Source organism: Bombyx mori, chromosome 1 (assembly GCF_030269925.1).
Source record: "Bombyx mori chromosome 1, ASM3026992v2".
Classification (NCBI taxonomy): Eukaryota; Metazoa; Arthropoda; class Insecta; order Lepidoptera; family Bombycidae; genus Bombyx; species Bombyx mori.
The window spans coordinates 12,832,368-12,846,891 of NC_085107.1; the positions used below are offsets into that span (position 1 = coordinate 12,832,368).

Consider the following 14,524-nt stretch of genomic DNA (forward strand, 5'->3'; position numbering starts at 1 on the left):
GCCTCATTGATGGCGACATTTGAATATCAGAGAAGATAGATTCCTTTTAAATTTGAATCTTAACATTGTGTTTTGAAGTTATTCAGATTAGTGGACGTTAAAACAAAATCAAGAACAGCTCTATTCGACAATGTTTCGTTTCAAAATACGCATTTATTGGCTCGTTTTATAGTTTTGGCACACGACGGCTGTAATGAACGTCTTTCGATGTAGGTACTTACTATTTTTATGTCTATTGATCGGTTCATGCCACACTTGAACGTCTACTTAATACTTTCAATATTTTAAAGAGAATATTATGGCGTACTATAGGTACGGGAGATTTAACTATTTTTGCATGAATGGCAGGAATGACGTTATGTAATAAACTGACAGACGATTATTTATTTACTAAACACAAAACAAGATCGACTTTTTTTGTTTTTTTGAAAGAAAATTTGAATTCAGTATTTAATAAATGAAGGCGACGTAACGTTGACGTTGACGTGATTCCAAGGTAATTAATAAAGAAAAATATATTTCACGCCTAGTAAGTTTTGTAAGTAAGGGCCTCTTGATGATAATTACTAGAATATGAATGGCACTAACTCACCTTGAGACTCAAAGTCGTAGTTTTAAATATATAAGTACAAAGCTTTCCCGCCCTTCAAAACGGGACGTATGATTGATTGATTCGCGGTAGAAATAGTTAACGTACCTGTCTGGGCTTACTAGGGCTTTACCCTACTACCAATAATTACGCAATTTTTTAGAGTAATTTGTGAACATGTGCTATATACATGTTATATTAGAAAAATTAGTAGCAGCGCTCAATACTTGAACACCAGAACCGCTCGATACGAATAGGCCCAACGTAATTTCCTTCATGCTACGACTTCAAATGTAACACACTTGCACACGATTTTGTCGTAATTGAACTAAACGAAATCGGATACCGATGTTATAACGATAATATAAAACATAAGCCATGTATTTCAAATTATATATCGTGTATACCTTCAGAATTGAAAGGTTGAACATAAACAATAAATAATTAAGTTACTAGAATGCCGCCATATTTAAATTCCTTTCTATTTTTTTTTTGTTTTTTTAATAATAACATGTTTATTTTATTTATGTAACCACGAACCTGAGTCTTTAAAACTTTGGATTGCGACTTGAATAAAATAAGGACGAGAATAAACAGTTCAACTGCCTCTTTATCATTTCGATATGTAGGTAATATAGTATAACTTTATTCGGTGATTACATTTGTAATAATGTTTTTTTTTATAATATTTAACAACGAACCACTTATTTCACCACCACATGCAGTCGGTATCTACAGTTATGTTAACATTTAGTCTAAATTTATTTGTTACTTATAACGTACTAGCGGCCCGCCCCGGCTTCGCTCGGGTAGTAGCGCACGCGGTGTATAAAATTTAGGTATTCTTTTTACACATTGGGTTATACATTATTGGAGTTTTAGGAAGGATCCCTAGTTTTTTTGAAAATATAATAAATATAGCCTATGTCACCCGGGGATAGCGTAGCTTGCCCACAATGAAAGAATTTCGTAAATCGTTTCAATAGTTTCGGAGCCAATTCAATACAAACGAACAATCAAATCTTTCATCTTTATAATCTATATATATAAAAATGGATCGCTGTTCGTTAGTCTCGCTAAAACTCGAGAAGGGCTGGATCGATTTGGCTAATTTTGGTCTTGAACTATTTGTGGAAGTCCAGAGAAGGTTTGAAAGGTAAATAAATATGTAAATTCTCGGAATTAAATAAAGTTTAAGAGTCTTTTATTTATCGATTGAGGCACTACGAAGTCTGCCGGGTCAGCTATTATTAGTTTAAATTATGATGATTTGTGACATTCCGCTACTCAATAAATCAACTGCACTAATGCTCAAATATAAGGAGTCCTGATTTACACAGAATTAAAGTTTTTAACAAAACTAGCGGCAACATAGTTTTATCTAGCTACTTTTATATTCTAACGGCGGCAGGGCACTGCAATTCATATTAATTAAGCGATAGAGCCACTATAAATGGCAGTAAAGAAGCTCTCCAACTACAAAGTTACGGTGTGCATTAGACAGCTTAATTGACCAGGAACGAAGTTTTCAGACGTCTTAGTTCGGTAGTAGTGCGCTTTCAAGTGCAGAGTTTGATGCTACGAGCTTTGTCGCGTAATATTCCCAAAAGTTTGCGAATATGAAATTGACGTATTTATGTATATGTATATTACGTAGGTACTAATTGGTTTCAATACAATAAAAGTTTCTTATTCTTTTTCTCGGAGCTGTGTACATTTTCAAATGAAAATTTTGATCTAAAGTCTGTTTTAAACTATCGCAGATCTACATAAATAAATAATGTTTGTGACATAGTTTAAAATCTGCTACAAATTTCCATTCGAACAGACACTGCCGAAAGCGAGCTAATAAAACCTGGTAAAATACATATCTCGTTTGCTGTTCAAAGTTCAAACTCGCTAAATGATGACGTGACCCACATAATATGTATATTATGACGGTGGGTCATCTCTGCAGTTATGATCGACGGACACAGCTAGAAATATCTGCAGAAGTGTGCGATGAACCGTGCACACCGACCACTGTTACAAAGCCTCCTTTGATGTTCGTCGGTCACCTGATGATTTGGTCCTTGACACTAATTCATCGCGTACATAAAATGTATCGTAGAAAACAACGTTCAACAAAGTAACAGCTATGATTATTCGCTCGGTGAGCAATATTTATCAGTACAAAAATAATGGGAATATTGCTATTCAAGGTGCCACGCCTGAGTTCAGCTTATCTGAGGTTTTATGTGCACTACGAGTAAAATAATTATTTTTGTAGTTCTCTGTATCAATGTTTACTTTGTAACGGTGACATGAACTTTTGATCTCGTACATACGTAAATAGAAAATGAGCTTATAGTATCTGTATCTAGTCAATTGAAAATGTATGCAACCATTATTGCTCTTTGTAGATAACGAATCATTCTACACTGAGGACTGATATATCTTTTGTTTTGTAAAGATGTATTTGTTACGATGACCTCTTTTTATTCCTTAGACTGGTGAATTAGTTAACGGCCCCTCAGTATTAAGTGGGGATCAAAGCCCGGACGTCAATAACATAATAAGTCCACCTTGAGAGAAGAATTCTAAGTCTCAGTTATATAGTAAAACCGCTGTCCACATACACAACCCACTGAGTTTCTCGTCGGATCCTCACAGAGTCACGATTTCGATTCAGTGGTGGATTCTGCGAAGCCCTGCTTTTACTAGGGGTTGTCTTAGCCCTCGGAGGTCTGACAGGCCGCCTTATTTCGGAGACCGGCGCCGTCGGTCGTTGACAACCGACAATCCGTCGTTCGAGCGTTCTCAGGGTAGCGCCGCGAGTCTGGTTGTAGTGTTGACCGCGGTAACACCCCTACTTTGCCCGGGTTCTAATTCCGGACGAAAATCGGACGTCGGGTAAGAGTGCAAGGAGAGTCCTCAGGTGGGGTATGGCATGAAAACATCCTCGGACCCGCGGTTTTCTCCCAACATCTGTAGACCGTCAAGTTTCATATACTCTGCGCGGCCCCTAGGCGCGGAAACCTCGAATGAAGTGCCCGAAAAAAATGACTTCGGTTTCTTTTAGATCGAAATTAAGAGAAATGTTTTACAAGATTTTCTCTATTTCACTATTCAAAATAACTCAACGTAGACTTAGTAGGTTGGAACTTAACTGCAACTAGGACTACTTGTGACTAGGTTGATAGTTACATTATAATGGGTTAAATTCAATTATATCAATCATATCTACTTATGTAAATGTAAATAGCTATTTCTGACGTAAAGCATTCATACGTCCGGTAGGAAAGTCAGTAGTTGAATTACAATAATATTAAGACTTCGACCTGATCTGTCGTACAGATGGCGGTAGTATCTATTTTGTATATAGATTTCGGTAAGCCCTTACGACAAACAAAAATACATAATAATATGAACGTAGCATATCAGATATTCTAGTGTAATTGAACCTTTGATCTTAAGTCTCTCGTCGGATAGATATATCTATGTTGTGCTGACGTCTATAGGCCACGACAACCTGTAGGCCGAGAGCTCGTCACATCTCACGCGCCAATCAAATAAATTTATTATTTGCTTAATAGGCAATCAGTTTAATTTTAGAGCAACTAGATTTTGGAGCAATTGATGGATGCTTTTTAACTATTGTTATTCATGATAATGATTGTTCGCGTATGTGTCCCTTTCTTGTAGCGGGTGAAAAAACTCGTACCGATATTCTTGATCCACGGGCACAACTCGGTGGGTAATGTGAGATACCCACTGCAATCACTGGCGGAAATAAGGACTTTTTTTTTATTGCTTCTATGGGTGGACGAGCTCACTCACAGCCCACCTGTTAAGTGGTTACTGGAGCCCATAGACATCTACAACATAAATGCGCCACCCACCTTGAGATATAAGCTCTAAGGTCTCAAGTGTAGCTACAACGGCTGCCCCGCCCTTCGAACCGAAACGCATTACTGCTTCACGGCACAAATAGGCGGGGTGGTGGTACGTACCCATGCGGCCTCACAAGAGGTCCTACCACCAGTACAAAACCACCATGAAAGCCTCGCCTTCCCGTAATTCCATTGGTAATAGGCGCGAGTGACTTCTATCGTAATTTTCTGAAGAGCTGACCGGGACAAAAGTTTTATTGTCTTTTCGCCTAATCTACTCTGTCGGGGTGAATGACTGACTACAACGGATATGGCGACCATCTTTTCAATTTCGCTTTGTAGAAACAGAAACAACATTAGGTCATCGTACAACAAACAGGTCCTTACGCCCTGCTGCGCCGCGACCCGGCACGTTTCTAAGCCCACAACACCTTCAATTCTCCTAAGGTCCAGAATAGCTCCTGTGACTTCGATGCCAGGTAGCTGAGAGGCGCTTGCACACTTTTTAGTTTCCATCTATCGGCGTGACGCCTAACGTTCTAGAATATCATTAAGTACCATTATAATTATCACCTAAGTGGTGTACTTCTGATAGATGAGATCGAATTACATTCTTACTTTGGCCTTCTATTTGGATTCTAGTTAGATGTGAAAAAGAAATGATTTCTTTTCTATGTATTTTAAAAATTGGTGTTTAAATTAGAATAAACTTTCCAACATTCAGTACTTAGGATCTTAGTTGTGTCTGTCTCATCAAACAAGAACAAGAGAACTATCGATCGACTCACACTTCTCAGTATGCCCTTGGTAGAAAGAAATCTATCTAATACGAGAAAGTGTTTTCCTATTTTTCCTCTTATTAATTACGATACTGTTACTTCACGAGAAACGCTAAGATCGAATTTCATATTATTAACGAAAAGGTAAACTATTTTCCTTCATAAAATTTCCTTCATAAAACATTTTTTTTGTCTTATAAGTATAATTTTGTTTGCGGCATTCTGAAACTCTCATCGAAAGGTAAGTATAAATCAAACTCTAAATAAATTTAATGAACTTTATTTATTGAAACCAACAACGTGTTTTTAGGCATTATTTGTCGTTATTATACTAGCCGCCAATCGGAGACCTGAAATTCAGAGAAAAAAATGTTAAAATATATCTGTTTAAATAATATACAAAATTTAAATACACAACATTCATTAAATCACAAATACAACTAAAAACAACATTCATTACAGCAATAAATAAATCTAATACATAAGAACATAAACTAAGGTAGCCGATTCCATAGATTAGTGGCTTTATCGCTTAGAGCGATCTTGTCCAAACAGCCTTGTACGGAAAGGAATCAACAACGAAAAAGACAGTCACTTTTGAATACTTCAACAAACTAAGTAAAACACAAACTACTACATAATTACATATTTACAAGAATAAAAGGTAATAATAATATAATAGAATGTATCAATATACCAAAAATAAATAAAGATATAAAAACCATCTTCAAATATACTGGTGAAGTGCATAGTAGCCGAGAACTCAACAAAGCTGGCTGTGATATGATCCTGAGCCCCCATGTCACAACCACCTTGTCGAGTTCTAGCGCTACTCAACGTCGCTTCTGAAAAGATCTGAGTCGAAGGATTCTGAAGTTCATCGCTCATCAAAGCTGGCTGTGATATGGCCAAAGTAAAAACGCATACGACAACCACTTTGTGAGCGACGAAACATTCGCCGCCTAGAAGAGACACTTCTTCTTTTTTTATTTGTCCTATCGGTGATACGTCACACAGCCCAACTCGTCAAAAATGGCTGTGATATGAGGGTTGCTACACGACACAGCCATTTTTACGAGTGGGCCATGGACTGACACGTACGAGATTAATATATATTCATGACCCTGGGCCGTTCTCAGTAAACCGACCACATCAAAGTGGCTGTGATATGAAAGGGAGGAGACATTTCACCGCCGCTTTGACAGGATCGAGATTATCCGGATTCGCTAGGTCTAACTTACGATAAAGTCTTGCTCGGGATGTTTTCTGCCCCGCGTGGTCGTTACAGATGAAGTCGTGCTCATCAAAGCTGGCTGTGATAGTTACGTTATGACCTATGACAAACCGACTTTGATGCCACGACTACATTCCGCCTTGTGTAATTCTTCAAAATTTACTTGCCTTAACTCATTCACAAGCTAACAAATTTTTTTTATGTTAGTAAACATTAACTAATTACTATTTTTTGTAAATGTAAGCGTTATATTCCATGTTTTCATCAAACATTTGTATCTCTAAGCGTGTTGCTAGACAAAATCCCGAAGGTTCACGATATAAATTCATCGAATTGGATTCTGGCACTAAATTATACAATTTAATTTATTCATGAATATCATAGATCTTTGTACGAACAGTTGACAATAGAATCAATTCAATTAAATAATATGATCACGTCTTATTTATTACAGGGGCTTTAGTTGCGAAATTAGTTCTCATTATAATACCTACAAATTTAACGAACCATCGAACTTAATTTCAACGTAGATTTCGAACACCGTAAATTTATATGCAAATTGTACATAAACAGGGAATAGTTCTAATAAACGCGTCATTAAATTATTCGCAGAGAAAATATTAATAAGCCTTTCACTGATATATAATTCAGAAAATGCATTACTTGCAAAAATATATCGTATTTTATGAGGCTCAAGAATTGTGTTAAGTTGTATCCAACGAAAAATTTCTACAGTATCATTGACGAAATTCAAACGAGTTCGAAAATATTTTTTCTGGAACATTTACTTTTAAAATCGACCGAGCGTTAAAGATCGTTTGCGATATAATGTTTTATTTTATTTTATAAACCTTAATTTAAACATATTATTTCGGTACACATTTAGAATGCACTGTTAATGAGGTTGTTCGAATATTTTTACACGCGTTTCGAGTACGAACAAACACCGTTATGCATTTAGTTTTATGTTTCCGTTTGTCACGAATATGATGCAAAATGAAAATCACCTTCATTTGCGAAAAAGAAAAACAGTAACGCTCATTTATACTCGTACTACAGGGTGTATTACGGCGTACCGGAAAATGGTGACAAATAATTCAATATCACGAGAAAAATTACTAAAATTCAATGTTCTTAATACCAACAGACGCAAGGGACTGAGTTTTGACGGAGTTCGGAACGCATTTGCCTAATGCGTCAAATTACACCTTCATGTTTGACCTTTTTTTTTTGAGTTTACTTTACTGGATTAGTTTATTACGCTTTCAATTTCGGGAAGGTTCCACTCACACCTTAGATTTGGATTTCATATTTTAAGTATATTATGTAAAAATATTACTATGATCAGTTGTCTAAATGTAGAATAGATGTAATTTTTTGCTTACGTACGTGAATAGGTTTGTCACGTGATTACTTAAAAATTGGTATCTTCAGTCGATTTTGAAGTTTGATTTAGTTGCGTTACTCAATAAAGACGTCTTACTTATTCGACTAAGCGCTAGTTCTGCAGTATTTTTTACTGGTGGTAGGACCTCTTATGAGTCCGCACGGGTAGGTACCACCACCCCGCCTATTTGTGCCGTGAAGCAGTAATGCGTTTCGGTTTGAAGGGTGGGGCAGCCTTTGTAACCATACTGAGACCTTAGAACTTATATCTCAAGGTGGGTTGCGCATTTACGTCGTAGATATCTATGGGCCCCAGTAACCACTTAATACCAGGTGGGCTGTGAGCTCGTCCAACCATCTAAGCAATAAAATAAAAAAATAAAAAAAGTATGGCCTCCTTATTTTTCCCTAAATTCCTATCCGACTTGCTAGTCAGATCTACTATTCCCAAGGAGTTTACATCAGACAAAAGAACGCACAGTTAAAAATTATCTATCTTTGAAGAACGAAGCACTAAGGAAATTTTAAAGCACAAGTTTTTTTTTCACGCATTGACTTTCATGGAAAACATTTTAAAAAAAAACTAACCGCTCTCAAAGTGAGGCGGCATGCCTAAACGTTCGAAGCAAATTTAAATTTCAATCACACGTTGATGTGAAATCCGAGAAATCAGTGCTCAACATTAATTAAAAAATATACGAGTATATTAATTGTTATTAAATATTCATATATTGTCACGATTGACGTGACGGACAAAATTGTGAAAGCGAGGCACTAAATTGCAATTCAGGTTCGCATTTCCGTTTCAAGGGCTGTCATAGATTCTATGGATGGTGACGGCTCAACGTAGACTCAATTAAACTAATAGGCCTCAGTGATACTTCGTCATTTCTAAATCCAAAAATTTTATAAAATTAGATAAAGTCCACTTTAAAAAAAATTAATATGCAAATCAGAAATCATTAAATCATTAATTGTTTTAAATAAAAATAACAAAAAAAAGTATTATTATAATTTAAGAAAAGTTTGAAGTCATATCACCTGGTAAAGTAGGCTACTGGTCGGGGCTACTAAGGCGCAGGCAGTCGGAACGTCCAACCACCTCGGGACTCCGCGACGTACTGGCTATATAATATAATCAATGTTTGTTCGAATAGCATGGCTATCAAACGACGCCATTCCGGGACGCGTCCCAGGCTTCCCCCGGGATAACCTCTTGTTGCTCCTCTTTACGCATTACAGAAAATTAACTCTACCGCTTCATTGTATTAAGAGCTTTTCTTCCTTATCTCGAATAAGGGAAATATAGCGCAACTAGCATGCGTTTAACAAAGATTTATGTTACGTACAGATTATTTCCTGCATCTAATATCATATTATCTTCAGAGCTATGCATGTTCAGAAAAATTTATATTCTTTGTTTGATTTCCATTTTTTTTAAATTCCGAATTAATAAGTGTCGAGCAAAGGTCTAGAGCATTTTCTTGTATATATTTTCTACTGTACTGTCAGAAAAAAGAGCATTTTAGAGCATTACACATCGCATGTCTAAGCTTAATTAGTCATTTACTGGTGGTAGGAAGTATTGTGAGTCCGCACTGGTAGGCACCACCACCCTGCCTATTTCTGCGGTGAAACAGTAATGCGTTTCGGTTTGAAGGGTGGGACGCAAAAGACGTTGTACAGTAAAAACTGAGACCTTCGTAGGGATCGGCATTTAGATTGTAGATGTCTATGGGCTCCGGTGACCACTTAACACCAGGTGAGCCATGAGCTCGTCCACCCGTCTAAACAAATAAAAAAAATCAACATTGGAAAATTCATAGACAATAGCGAATCATATTATACTGTGTAGAAAAGTCAATTATTTACACGTAACATAGAAGATGCAACAGATTGAAACTCCGTGGTTAAAACTTGATTAGGAAATCGGTTTCGTCAACGCTCCCGACGTTGTAATATAACTATGTGAATTTTAATTGATTAATAATGCTTTTATCGGAACAATGACCCCTACGAGACACGACAAAAACTTAACACTGACTGAATGCGGTATTCATGCAGTGTTGCACTGTTTTCGGCAGAAATCTAGTTTTGATGAAATTTTAAATGATAATTTACATATATTGATATATTTAAATACATCGATATTCGTGTTTATGTGGCGTAGTTACAATACACGAAGAGGAAGTTCTGTATTTTACAATCGAATAATAATATAAACTAATTCAAGACGTATCTAAATCGTTCATCATATTCTCCTATGTATGTATATTGATTTAATAAAGAATTTAGCTTTATAACACATAACGTTAATATCGCAGACTTTTGTAGACATATTTTTTTTTAAAAAGCCACCTGGTTCCCACGCTGTAGTAAGCGGTTACTTTTTCTTAAACATTTTATAACTGACAAAATTACGTAAACATCTTTTCATCTTTTTAAGCTAGTAAAATTCATGTGAAACGTTCAAGAGAGAATTCAAAGGATATCATTGGATCCAATTAATTTAGCACGAATGAGTTCCTTTAATTTCTTTAGTCAACAAAATATCAAATTGTCGCAGTACTTTTCCGTCAGCTTAATAAAATCAAAAGTAATGCGAACAGAAAAATGGAAGAGCGCCATCCAATCGTACACAAAGTGCATGCACTATTCCGATTATATCTAGGATGAAATTTTGCTACGATAAGCTTTTGATCCTATTGTTTCGGCTGATTGGTACGGACAATAGAATTTCCTTTGTTTGTGCATTTCAAAAATGAATTGACTTTGTTTTATGTCAACGAATCAAATCTATTGACGAGATGACAGGACGACGCTCGGAATAACGCCTAAAGCGAAACGCTTGAGGACGCAATGAACGAAAATGAATTTTTAAAAAAAATCCAATATTTAAAAAAAAAAACTATTATTAAAAAAAAAAAAAAAAATGCCCGCTGAGTTTCTTGCCAATTCTTCTCAGGACGGAGGCTAGTTTTTGTGAATTGGCGGTAGTTCTTTTGACGTTCAAGTATGTACTTTCATTTGTGTTGAATATTTTTTTTTTGATTTGATTTAATTTGATTTGATTTGATTTGACGCCGATGACTAAGTACTTTATAACCTTTGGACACCAGGCCCATTTGATTTTATTTACATAGAATAGAACCCTCGATATATTTCCATGGGTGTTGTAGAGGGCGACTAATTAATTTACGGGGGATTGTGTATAACCAGCATACTCCGACGTCGACTGGCGTTTAGTTGTGGTAGCGCGTATTGTGAGTGCATTTCAGCAGCACACTAATCATGCATTCCGAATTTGATGGGGGGTCGTTAAACAATACAGCTAGCATTGACAGCATTCAGATTATGTTGCCTACATGTCCGTTACCCACTTAGTTCCAGGCCGTGAGGTCGTTTGGCAAAACAATACCTTAAGAATATTTTTGTTCAATTATTTACGACTGTCCGAAAATCCTAACGATTTAATTATAATAACTTTGATTTCGTTATTTTATTGATATTTTTAATTAATTTTAATTACTTTTATCAGAAGTACGAGTTTGAACAATTAAATTGAGTGTTTGCTAATATTTTTTCTTGTTGTTAGAATTTATCGATACATCTAACACAACTACAGTAGCGTCTGAGTGGAAAACTGACTTTAACATAGCTATAGCAAGCTAATAATAACTCGTAAGAATGCATTGCTCTGTAACGCTGAAATGTAAAACATTGTACAAATCTACACTGTAATGTACTACCGTATCGGGTCAACATATCTTGAACATTGTTGCAAAACTGATTGCTAATTACTCATAGGCTGTGGCAGCACGCATTATACCCATTGCCGGCCGATTACAGTCTCATTAGCTCCATAAAACATTTACATTCAGCAAGGTGGGGTTGATCAATATAAATCACGGTAATAGTAGTTAAAATTTCTACGTAGATAACGCGATTAATTACTTATAAGAGACGTACAGCTCAATGATGATCAGGTTTACATTATCGTCACGACGCAGGGCTGTTTTTATAAGTAACTAGCGGCCCGTTCCGGCTTCACTCGGGTCTTTTACAAAAATTTCAACGATATTCGACGTTATTTTATTTTTTTTAAATAAAAGAACACTTATTGTGGCACAACTATAATAGTTAGACATATGGTATCGTAACACTTTTTGTAAATAATAATGTGTTCTACAAAGTCGTAGTACATTATTTTATTCTATCATCAATATTTTTCGCAGAGCACGCGATGTAAAGAATATTTTAGGTAATTTTTTTACACCTTAGGTTACGTTATTGGAGTTTTAGTATGGATCCCTAACTTTTTTCAAAAAATATTATAACTTATGTCACTCGGGAATAGTGTAGCTTCCAAACAGTGAAAGAATCTTTCAAATCGGTTCAATAGTTTCGGAGCCTATTCAATACAAACAAACAAACAAATCTTACCTCTTTATAATATTAGTATAGATAACCAATTCAAACATTGCGCATTGATAACCAAACGTGACAGTCGAAACAGACATATAGTTCAATGAAACACGTCGCACTCAATACAAACATACGGTGTGCGGGAATTAAATTAATTCCATATGAGTAAACGGATTTACTACACAAAACGCTTTCACGGTCAGAGTCGATTCGTATTCGCGTGTACGAAAATCGTATTGCACTGCACCAATGCACAGTCAAGTTCAGTTAATTCGATACTAAATGAGTTTATTGGTTTCCTTAGTGTTTACGTTAGCACGGGTCAACGAACTTTTGTTTGTTTCGATTTACTAGTCGACCGGCTAAGGTTTCGTAACAAGTTTTTGTACTATTCAACAGTAAGGTGCAATAAAATCAAATGAATAATAATATGTCGTCTCTAGTGATGTAAATAAAATTTTACAGAAGTTTTAAAGTTAAATCGTGAACTACATAATTGGATGGATTGAAATAAGAAAAAGCAATAATTTAAAAAGTTCGTACAAGCACAATTATGATGACGCTAGTATTCGTTCGTTCACTGAACAACTCCGGTGATCGTGATTCCAGTTTCTCAGTGATAAGCTAAGTCTTTGATTTCATTATTTCTAATGAGTAGACGGTAACGCGATAACCGTTCTCATCGTTTAATTACTACGAAATATGTACCCGATCTCTAGTCCCATACAATCGTGAGAACAATATTATGCATTTCATCGGACACGTACACTCGCCCGAGCCGAGCTTGCATTCTCGTAATTAAATATTTTCTTCAAAGGCGATATAACGATAAAGGAATTCTAAGCTGTTTCAATAAAGCGCTCCTCATATTTCTGCGGCATTGAGTTATTTGTTTTTCTCGCTGCGTCAAAACAATATTGGATTCGAATTATGTTGTCGCAATAAAATGAAACTAGATAGTTGCTATGTAGGTTTTAACGGTTAATAAAGTTTATGCATTCTTAAATTCAGAACGAGACGAAATAAAGGATAAAAAACAAAATACATTGACATTTAAAGTAGTTCTGTATTCAAGATGTTTTTCTGTTGCTAGGGTTCTATAGCTTCTAGCTTCTAGCTTCATAGGAGTTTTCCAAAATAAGTTTTACTGGTGGTAGGACATCTTGTCTAGTCCGCACGGGTAGGTACCACCTTCCTGCCTATTTCTGCCGTGAAACAGTAATTCGTTTTGATTTGAAGGGTGGGGGAGCCGTGGTAACTATACTTGAGACCTTAGAGCCTATATCTCAAGGACGGTGGGCGCATTTACGTTGTAGATATCTATTGGCTTCAGTAACCATTTAACACCAGGTGGGCTCTGAGCTCGTCCACCCATCTAAGCAATAAAAAAAAAAGAGTTCGCCATAGAACATGGATGATTGTGGTGGACTGTAGTAATTTCTCCATACTGTATTAAAAGATTTCGACTTCATGTTTCAAAACGGACCATACTTACTTTGCGGCATCTTTAAGGTCTTATAATGGGCATTGAATAAAAATTATAAAATTATAATTGATTGCGATTTTTTTTAAATACGTTTTAATGGATTATCTATGGAATTAATATTTAATAAATTAATTACAAATTGTCACTTTTCAAAGTGGTGACATGAACAGTAGCATAAACAAAAGAGGAGCTTACATTTTTTTAATCTGTGGCACTGTAGACTATTTTCACACTTCTATTAGGTACTTAATGTCAACATTTTATTTAATAAAAAGGAGTGCCTTATGGACTCCCGGTTGGAACTTAGTTTCTTCTGCTATACCTTTTGATATTTGTATTAAAAAATGATTAAAGCTAAAAATAAAAAGAATAAATGCAGAAAAAGTTGTGGCAGATAAATTTCTGTAATATTAATGATTTTTTCTTTACTATTGTATTATTAACTATAAATATATAATGTATATTTTTAAAATTGGTACCTATACGCTGCATTGATAGATAAGTGTTAAAAGCGTTCAGGTCATGATTCACCTGCTGATGACTTTGAGTTGAACTTAAAATAGAGTTTTGAGGTTATGAACAAGATCATAGCAAAAGTGATATTTGAATCGTAAACAGAGTATTTAAAAATATAGGCTTAAGTACATGCTTGAGTAATGTCAATGATGACGTAATTTGGGGGCAAACAAAAGTTAAAAAAGCATTTGATTAAAATATTAATAAATTAAAGTAGTTTTTCATTTACAAAAAATC

At 35.5% G+C, this 14,524-nt stretch overlaps 1 long non-coding RNA gene and 5 other non-coding genes across 6 annotated transcripts in view; all 6 read right to left on the minus strand.

The window, feature by feature from the left end:
- Positions 1-5,504: 5,504 nt before the first annotated feature.
- Positions 5,505-14,524, minus strand: part of LOC101737735 (uncharacterized) — a 51,366-nt gene continuing 42,346 nt past the window's right edge. The window contains exon 5 of the long non-coding RNA XR_209925.5: positions 5,505-5,590. This is a non-coding gene — a long non-coding RNA (uncharacterized LOC101737735). The remainder of the gene's footprint in view (positions 5,591-14,524) is intronic.
- Mir2b (microRNA mir-2b) lies at positions 5,994-6,069 on the minus strand. The gene has a single exon (NR_107254.1). It is a non-coding gene; the product is annotated as a microRNA mir-2b (primary transcript).
- Mir2a-2 (microRNA mir-2a-2) lies at positions 6,117-6,196 on the minus strand. The gene has a single exon (NR_107253.1). It is a non-coding gene; the product is annotated as a microRNA mir-2a-2 (primary transcript).
- Mir13b (microRNA mir-13b) lies at positions 6,252-6,331 on the minus strand. Its single transcript, NR_107256.1, has one exon. It is a non-coding gene; the product is annotated as a microRNA mir-13b (primary transcript).
- Positions 6,380-6,458, minus strand: Mir13a (microRNA mir-13a). The gene has a single exon (NR_107255.1). It is a non-coding gene; the product is annotated as a microRNA mir-13a (primary transcript).
- On the minus strand, positions 6,525-6,614 carry Mir2a-1 (microRNA mir-2a-1). The gene has a single exon (NR_107252.1). It is a non-coding gene; the product is annotated as a microRNA mir-2a-1 (primary transcript).